This window comes from Gorilla gorilla, chromosome 9, assembly GCF_029281585.2.
Source record: "Gorilla gorilla gorilla isolate KB3781 chromosome 9, NHGRI_mGorGor1-v2.1_pri, whole genome shotgun sequence".
NCBI classification, from domain to species: Eukaryota; Metazoa; Chordata; class Mammalia; order Primates; family Hominidae; genus Gorilla; species Gorilla gorilla.
Window position 1 is genome coordinate 113,992,678 of NC_073233.2, and position 10,666 is coordinate 114,003,343.

Sequence of the window (10,666 nt, forward strand, 5' to 3'; positions counted from 1 at the left end):
TGAATGTCTAGAGCATATACACAGGGAAAAGGACAAATTGAAAGCAAAGGGAAAAATTGGGAAAAAAACAAAGCATCACAAAATCTATGGCAACTCTAGGGGAATATCTTGTACTTTGTAGATATAGCTAAGACTCAAACCTAAAGCTTTTATTGTAAGGGCTGCTGAGTTGTAATACCAATTACTGGCCAGTACTGGGTCTCACATGCTAAGGTAAGGGCATTGGTATGGAAGAAGTGGGGCCTTCAGAAATGAGGTGGGAACATTTGGGTCGCCACAGGAAAGGCTGAGAACCTTAAGCCTTTTACATTTCCCTGAAACTTCCCTACTGGCAGAGGCAGCCCCATTTGTCTGAGGGGGAAGTCTTACCTCCTGATACAGTTTGAGATGTCATGTTGAATTCTAATCCCCAGTGTTGGAAGTGGGGCCTGGTGGGAGGTGACTGGATCATGGGGGCAGATTTCTAATGAATGGTTTATCACCATCATCTTGGTGCCGTCCTTGTGATAGTGAGTTCTCGTGAGACCTGGTTGTTGTAAAGCAGGTGGCACCTCCCCCTCACTCTCTCACTTGCTTCTGCTTTCTGCCTACTCCCCCTTCACTTTCCTCCAAGAGTATAAGCTTCCTGAGGCCTCCCTAGAAGCTAGGCAGATGCCAGCATCATGCTCCCTGTAAAGGCTGCAGAACCATAAGCCAATTAAACTTTTTTCTTTATAAATTGCACAGTCTCAAGTGTTTCTTTATAACAACACAAGAATAGCCCAGTATGCATCTCCACTTGCCCTGCAAAGGAAAAACAGTGTATCAATGAATTCACCTGAGATGGTTCTCTCATAAGCAGGTATCAGTTAACCTCAGGATTTACATCCACTATCCATCTTTGCTTTTTAGAAAATAACAAATACCCTAAACAGAGAAGTATAAGATCAGGTCCAGGAGGAAGGGCCTATTCAGAAGAGTTGCAGAATATTGCCACTTTGCATTGTAGGGATTTGGAAGACAGAATAGGAGTGGATTCTAAGGGTATTTGACCAAAAGAGGTTACATCAGGTAAGGCAGGCATACTCACAGAAAATGTGAGTTAATGTGTTGGCCTGCGAATCTGGGAATGGTGATAAGTCTGTCACATTGGTTAACTAAAACCTAAACTCAGTGGTGGCCTACAGTCAACTATGTTGAAATGTTAGAACTTTCCTGACTGAAAGAGTCCAGAGTCTTAGGAAGATAGGAATGGGGATCTGTTCTTTGCTAATCTGCTCATTCATCCTCTGAGGGATGGGCTTAGAAGACCGTCACTTCACCAAGGATTTTTTTTAAATCCATTAGTAAAGGAGTACCTTGAAAAGCCTTATGGTATCATCTCTGTAGATCAAAGATGCTGCAGTGAATTTAGGTTACTTGTTTTCAATGGGAATAATGCGATTCCAGAATTGTTGAGATCATGAGATGGTACTTGAGAGTAATAATCAAAGGGTCTTGTGCCACAGGGGTTTCTGGTGATGGTTCATTGATCACAGGATCTCTAGGAGTAGATTAAATGGGCAGCCTGCAAGGATCTGTTTGACACATTAACAGAAAATTTCTAGGTCTGGTGGACAGACACTTGACTGAAATCACAGTGAGGATGATCCACTGCTGCTTTAATTTTTTAAAGAACTTAGCCATTTTATAGACTTAGGATCTCTTAATGAAGGGGGTAGCTAGATCCCTTTGACAAAGAATCCTGCAATGCAGTCACAAGTATACAAGAGAAATCTTCTCCCAATCTTTTCTAGGGACACCTGTGTCCATTTACCATGGTGATTTTTCACCGGGGAAAGAGAAATACTAAGAACTTCTGGGGCCTGTTAGATACTGGTTCTGAATTGATAATAGCCCAAACTGCGTCTGTGTTGCCTTGTCAAAGTGGAAGCTATAGACATCAGGGAAAATGCAGTCTTGGCCTGAGTCAATCTCATAATGTGGTTATTTCCCCAGTTTCAGTTGAATAGTGGAATAAATACACGGTTGTCTCTCAGTATCTGTGGGGGTTGGTTGCAGGACCCTCCTCCGATACAAAATCCATGGGTGCTTAAGACCCTTATATAATGGCATAGTATTTGCACATCCTAAGCCCATCCTCTCACCTACTTGAAATCCTCTCTAGACCACTTACAATACGTAATTATTGTTGTACTCTATTGTTTTCCTAATGTATATTATTGTCATTGTTGTATTGTGTTTTAAATTTTGAACAGTTGTTGGCTGAATCCACAGTTGCGACCCCTACAGATAGAGAGGGCCAACTGTACTTACTAATTTGCAGGTGCCCCACACTGGTTCCTTTCCCTGCGAGGTGAAAGTTGTGGTAGCAAGGACCAAGTGGAAGCCCCTAGAACCGCTCATCCCTGCCTCCAGCTAAGGCAGTAAGCCAAGTAATACTGCATCCCTAAAGGAACTGCAGAGATTAGTGCCACAATCAGACACTTGAAAGATGTAGAGGGGTGATGTGGCTGTTTTCACTCCAAACTTCCTAATTTTCCCTGGCCTGAGAGTGGCATGGATGCTGTTCTTGTTCCTTAGGTACACTGTCAGACAATTCTCCTTCCTTCCTCACATCATCAATCTATGCCACCCACCATCTGTTAGTGCAGTCATCTCTTCATCCAGTGTTACTTGCCCACATCCCCACTGAGCTTACCTGTTTGGCTAAGGCAAAATATTAGTCTTGGGAAATGACTGTAGATTATCGAAATTTAGTCAGATAGTGATGTCAATTTTGGGTGTTGTTACTGGAACAAGTCAACACAACCCATGGGACCTCAAATGAAATTGTTCACTTAGCAAATGCTTTCTTTTTAATTCCTATCAGCAAAGAAACTCAAAAGCAATATATCTTCATATGACAGAGACAGCAGTCACTGTTTTGTAGCTCTCGGGTTCTCTATCACAATGTAGTCAAGAGGGGCCTTGATCCATTACACTGATAGCATTCTGTTTTCTGGTGACCTTGGTGGTAAGACATATGCATGCCAGAAGATAGGAGATAAATGCTGTAAAAGTTCAGAGGCTTGACATAGGGAATAAAGGAATATTCCCTCTAAAATGAAAGGGGTTGCATCATTTTGCACCAAACACAATAAATAGAGCAGCATAATGCTTGATGAGCTTCTATGAATTTTTGAAGGCAAAATAACTCTGTCTGATCTGTTGCTATAATCCACTTACCTGGTAGCTCCTAAGGCTGCCTGTTTGGAGGGGAGCCATGTATCTGTGAAAATTCTGTCTGGCCAATGGAGGCACTACAAATGTAACAGGTGATTTTACCTCTGACCACTGCTTACCTTTATGTTAGTTCTTCCTCATCCTCTCAAATTATTGAACATTCCAAATCTTGGTCCTCATAGCTCATCACTTTTCTATTAATACTTATTCCCTTGGTGATCTCATTCATTCTCAAGCTTCAAGTACTATCCATATGCTGATGCCTCCCAAATATTTAATGTCTGTCCACACCTCTCAAGACCTCTTACCTGCCTCCAGACTCAGATTTCCAGATGCCTACACATGTCCACTTGATATCCACTGGTAGCTTGCACATAATACGTTTGAAACTAAGTTCTTACTAGGCATTCCCCACCCCTTCTTACCCAAACCTCTACCATCCGTGGGATCATTTGTCCCTCTGTCCTTCTGTCTTCCTCCATCTCAGTATATGGGATATTCGTCCTTCCAGCCACTTGGACTCAAATCCATGGAATCATCCTCTTTTCTTTCATACTGCACACATATGCTTCTTTCTTATACACAGTACTTGAGTACTTCTTTCAACACACAATACTTGAGCAAAACTGTCAGTTCAACCTTCAAACCACACCCAGAGTTGGACCACTCTTCACCATCTCCGCCGCTCCTCACCTGGTCCAGGCCACCACTGCCTCACCTGGGTGATTGCCACGGTCTCCCCAATGGACTCACTACTTCCAGTCTTTCCCCCTTCAGTATATTCTCTGCATTGCAGCCATCTCCCTCACAGTAAAAGCCAGAGTCTTTCTAACAAGCATAGTAGCCTACATGATCTGGCCTCTGTTGCTCCCTACTGTACTATTCTCTTTCTCATTCTCATTTCCTACTCTTATTCTCACTTCCTATTAGGTCGGTGCAAAAGCAATTGCAGTTTCAGACCGTGAATTTTAAATCATTATAACTAAGCTCAGACACATCTTTATTAATCAAAGTAGGAACCATTACAATCAACACAGTTTTGCCAGTGAGAAATAAGTTTATTCCTGTAGCATAAAAATCCATGCTTCAGGATTTGACAAACTCTTGGAAAGAATTTTCTGCATCCTGCTGGTTCTGGGAGCGTTTTCCCTGCAAAAAGTGGTGGTTGGTTGGCAAGAGCTCAGGTGAATATGGCAGATGAGGCAAAATTTCATAGCCCAATTTGTTCAACTTTTGAAGCATTGGTTGTGCGATGGGCAGTCAGGCGTTGTTGTGAAGAAGAATTGAGCCTTTTCTGTGGGCCGATGCTGGCTGCAGGAGTTGCAGTTTTCGATGCATCTCATCGATTTGCTGGGCATAATTCTCAGATGTAATGGTTCTGCAGGATTCAGAAAGTTGTAGTCGATCAGACCGGCAACAGACCACCAAACAGTGACCGGGACCTTTTTGTTTTGCAAGTTTGGCTTTGGGAAGTGCTTTGGAGCTTCTTGATCCAGCCACTGAGCTGGTCATCACCAGTAAACATATAAAATCCACTTTTCGTCTCACATCACAATCCGATCAAGAAACGGTTTGTTGTTTTTGCGTAAAATAAGAGAAGACACTTTTTAAAATTTTTATTTTCAGTTAGCTCATGAGGCACCCACTTAATGAGATTTTTCACCTTTCCAATTTTCTTCAAATGCTGAATGACTGTAGCATGGTCGACGGTGAGTTCTTCGGCAACTTCTTGTGGAGTTTAAGAGGGTTCGATGGTTGCTCTCAATTGGTCGTTGTCAAATTCCAATGGCTGGCTGGTACACTCCTCATCTTCAAGGCTCTCGTCTCCTTTGCAAAACTTCTTGAACCACCACTGCACTGTACATTCATTAGCAGTTCCTGGGCCATATGTGTTGCTGATGTTGCGAGTTGTCTTTGCTGCTTTACAACCCATTTTGAACTCGAATAAGAAAACGCTCGAATTTGCTCTTTGTCTAACATCATTTCCACAGTCTAAAATAAACATAAATAAACAGCAATTAATAAGTCATTAGCAAAAAAAGCGAGAAATGCCCGTTAAAATGATATATAACATAACTACATTTATTTAAGAATGTATTCCAATATCAACAGTGCAAAAACCACAATTACTTTTGCACTCAACTAATACTATTCTCCCTATCTTCACTTTACTGCAACCACACTGGAATCCTCCCTGTTCCTTAAATGTACCAGGCACAGTCCTGCTTCAGGTCTTTACATTTGCTGTCACTTTGTCTGGAATGTTCTTCTCCCAGATACTCACATCGTTCACCCCTTACTTCCATCAGATCTTTACTTGACAGTCATCTCCTTAGTGACTTCCCCCGGACACTCTAAAATTGTACATCATTCTGTTTCCCATCCTCAACACTCCAGATCTAGGTTCTCTGCTTTATTTGCCCTGTGGGGCTTAACCACCATCAAACGCACCATACATTTTAGTGTCTTCATTATTGCATGTCTCAGCTCCAGTCCTTGCCAGACTATAAGATCCAAGGAAGACAGGGATTTAAACTAGTTTTGTTTACTCCTATTTCCCCATGGTCTTATAACAGTGCCTAACTCATATAAAGGCTCAATAACTATTTGTTGAATGAATGAATGCTGTGGTTTTGTTTTAGTTGTCTACGGCTACCATAACAAAGTACCACAGACTATGTGGCTTAAACAGAAATTTATCTCCTCACAGTCCTGAAGGGCTAGAAGTCTGAGATTAGGGTGTCAGTAGGGTCGGTTTCTTCTGAGGCCTCTCTCCTTGGTTTGTAGATGACCCTCCTCTCCCTGTGTTTCTGCATGGTCTTTATGTTGATCTGTGTCTTCATCTCTTCTTATGAGGACACCAGTCATATTAGATTAGTGCCCACCCTAATGACATCATTTAACCCTAATTACCCCTTAATTATCTTATGTCCAAATACTGGCACATTCTGAGATACTAGGGGTTAGGACTTCAACATATGAATTTGGGGTGACAAAATTCATCCCACAACATGTCTCTACCCCATGACATAATTATTCACTTTCTCAGATGGATTATTTATTTCCCCATTCTCTCTATTTGCTCACATAATGCTAATCTCTTTCTTCCTTTGCCAATATTCCAATTTTCAAGTACAGTCATGTGTTGCTTAATGATAGGGCTATATTATGAGAAATGTGTCCATTAGGTGATTTCATTCTTGTGTGAACATTATAGAATATACTTACACAAACCTAGATGGTACAGCCTACTACACACCTAGGCTATATGGTAGAGGCTATTGCTCCCAGGCTACAAATCTGTACAACATATTACTGTACTGAATACTGTAGGCAATTATAACATAATGGTAAGTATTTATGTATATAAACATATCTATACGTAGAAAAAGTACAGTTAAAATATGGTATAAAAGACTAAAAGTGGTACGCCATTTTTAATGGTACACATTGTATAGGGCAATTACCATGAATAGAGATTACAGGGCTGGAAGTTGCCCTGGGTGCATCAGTGAGAGAGTAGTGAGTCAATGTGGAGTCCTAGGACCTTACTGTCCACTACTGCAGATGTTATCAACACTATACACCTCGGCTACACTAACATTATAAGAAATATTTTTCCTTCTTCAATAATAAATTAACTTTAGCTTAGTACAGCTTTTAAACTTTATAGACTTTTTTATGTTTTAAACATTTTTACTCTTTTGTAACAAAACTTAGAACACACACATCATATGCTGTACAAAAATATTTTCCGTTTGTATCCTTATTCTATAAGCTTTTCTCTATTTTTGAAATTGGGCCTTTTTTTTTACTTTTTGTTAAAATCTAAGTCGCAATACACACACATTAGTTTGGGCCTGTACAGATTCAGGACCATCAATGTCACTGTCTTCCACCTCCACATCTTGTCCCACTGGAAGGTCTTCAGGGGCAATAACATACAAGGATCTGTCATCTCCTGATAACAATGCCGTCTGGAATATCTCCTAAAGGGCTTGCCTGAGGCTGTTTCACAGAATTAGAAGGAGTAAATTTTAAAATAACAATTAAATGTATACTATAGTAAATACACAACCCAGTAACAGTCATTTATTATCATTATCAAGTATTCTGTACTGAACATACTTGTGTGCACTAGACTTTTATACAACCGGCAGTGTTGCAGGTTTGTTTACACCAGCATCACCACAAACATGCGAATAATACATGGTGCTGTGAAGTTACAACAGCTATTATGCCACTAGGCAATAGGAATGTTTCAACCCCATTATAATCTTATGAGGCCACTATTGTATATGTGGTCTATCATTGACCAAAATGTCATAATCTGCTACATTACTGTATATATACATTTCTATATTTATTTGTATAAAATCTCTGTCTTCCTTCCACCTTTGGACTCTTAAGTTCCAGGCATTCTGTTAACACTTGACTAATATTCTTAATTTAAACATCATAGCCACACTACAAAGTAAGCACCGTTACTTGTATTTCAAGAATGTAAAATCTGAGGCCCAAGGAAATTAGACAATTTTTCAGAGGTCATATTAACTCATAAATGATGTCATTCTGATTTTAATTTAGTTTCCACAGACTCAAAAGCACATTCTTTTATATCTATACCACATTGTCATCAAGATGAATGGTGAAAAATCATACTTCTGCCTTATATGTTGTGAGTGAAGCTGCCCTTGAAGGAAGTCTCCTGTTTCAGGAAATGAGATTAAGTTTAGATTCTGAATAATTATCCCCATAAATTGAATTTGGATGTTATATTTATATTTTTAACTACTGCAATTTGTATCGTCCTTGATGATCATTTAAATTTATTCTGCACAATTTAACAATTAAGAAATATTAAAAGTTGTTTCCTTATGAAAGTGTCAGAATTACACAAAGAATTAATAATGTTGAAGCAACGGCTATAATTTTATCCTAAAATGTAAAGGAAAAAGTCATTGCTTTTGTTTTTTTTGTTTGTTTGTTTTTTGTTTGTTTGTTTCATTGCTTTTGTTAAAACAGTGTAACATATGTTCTTGATAAAAATGCCAGGGCTTTATTGGTGAAAACCATAGTCGGCTTTGAAAGCCAGTTACTTATAATTAAGTGAAAATCATTGTCTCTTTGGGTGTAGATGATTGTTTAAAATAGAAATTTTTTTATTGATTTTATATTTTAGAAAGAGCTTTGCTTTAAAATATATATCATGTTGGCAATGAAAAACTTAATTCCAGTAGATACCAGTTGTGAAATCATTAAGTTGATAAAAAATAGCTGTCCATAATTTTGATATACAAATAGAAATACTATAGGTCACAGTGCAACTACTTATAACTGTTGAACTCTGGTTTTTATTTTGCATTTCCAAACAAACTGTTGCTCAGAGTTTGTGGGTGATGATCTAGTGGCCATTTAATGGTAGTTTTCAAATTGGTGTCAAGAGGTTTCGGAAGGGCAGAGATGGTGCTTTCATTGACTCTTAAGCTGTGTATAAGGAAAATGTTTACTGGTTTTTTATTTCTGTGTATATGAAGCTCCTAAAAAAAAAAAGTTAGAGCATTTTATCCAAATAAATATCTTTTCAGAGCATATGAACACTGTGAAGGAGCTAAAGACTTAGATAAGAATCAATACCTGTGAAATCTGATATTAATTTAGGGATTTAAAATAGACCTGTAGACAGTGAAACATTTGCAGTGAATGATAATTGAAACGAAGAAATACTCTGAATTTTCAAGTATAAATTCCTGTTGTTTTCCTAGGAACCCCTCATATATAAATGAATGCAGTTGGTTATTAAGTTGACTGAAAATATTAATCACTTAGTAACATGGAAGAGGTAAGCATAATCTGATGAAATTCGGTTTATATCATTGTTGGAGACCTATTTTATTTAACAATCAAAGAATTAATATGAGCCAAGCTCAGTGGTGCACATCTGTAGTCCCAGCTACTCTGGAGACTGAGGCAGGAGAATCACTTGAGCCCAGGAGTTAGAGGCCAACCTGGACAATATATCAAGACACTCTCAGAAAAAAAAAATTAATTTGAGGTATTTTTCTTTTATTTGAATATTCAAGATAAAGCTGTGCATCTTGAAACATATGAATTAAAGCCATTTTAAAGCTGAGCCAGGCTAGAAAAGCCTTATCCTGGAATCTTAATAAAGGTAGTCATTTGAGAAAGAAAAGTGAAGATGAATAAATACAATCCCTTGAGGACAATATTCGTGTGGAAAAGAATTTCCAGATTTGTAAAAAATAATGGCATGTAATTTTGCGTTAAGGACACAGCATTCCTGCATTTGTATTTGCAGAAATCAGTGTTCAAATATCAAATACATCATTTGTCAAAATTGCCTTTTGCAAAACTGACATCCTTTCAACTTTGGGCATGATTAATTTACTAAGGGAAAAAATATTTACTTCTCCCTGGACTTTAACCACATTTGTATTTAGAATTATCATTAAAAATGTTATTTCTCAAAAAAAGTTGACAGGTCAAGATAGATATACTCATGTAGCTATCAAATAGAAAACTGTTCCCAAATAAATTATTTCAATTTTATAGAAAAAAATGACATTTTCATGTCCTAGTTTACTTATGTTTTATCCCAGTCACTTGTATTTCATACTACTTTTAGGGTATGTGTGAAATGTGCAGTATTTGATCACTTAAAAGCCTAATTTAGGAGGCATCAGCCAGAAACAGGTGCAATATATTGCGTCCAAAGTAATTGTGCAGAGTTTTCATCATGAGAAATGGTTGCTTTATTTCAAATAGATTTTCTTTCCTCTTTTCTCTATTTCTTACATGCCATGTTGTAAGAGAATATTTTCTTTCTGCTGACCTTGAGGCAGGGCAAGAACAAACTTTTCTTTCAGAGCACAAGAGTTCATTTATGTGAGGTGCCTAGGAAAATTAAGAAAGCCGGTTAGATAAGCTTAATGGGAACTCATGATGGGTTCAGATTTTTCAGCATTTCTTCAGGAAACTTTTTATTTGCCAGTTTCGTTTTACAGGGTGAACTATATGTCCTGATTCTAAGAAGACATTATAGGTACCACCACATGGTCTGTATATCCACCAATACTATTTTCAGTCTGTCCTGTTCATACTTTCCAGAACTGTCTTTCTTGCAAACCAAATTAAATTGTGCCATTGTCTTCCCTGAAAAACAGGGTTTTAGCTCTCTCTTATCCTGTAGGTTCAAGTATAAAGTCCTTAATATGGCTTACAACACTCCAGTTACAAGCCTCCTCCAAATCTTCACTTCTCAACTTTATTTCACTATTCCACTCCTTAGGTATACTTGCTCCTCATTGACTTTCAGACCCCTAAATCCATTTACCCTCTGCCTTTTCTGTACTTGTCCTTCCCAGCTGATTGCTCTCGTTTCAATTCGTGACCCTAATATTAAATGGTTTGTAGTGCTGCCCCACAATCATTCCTGGTCCAC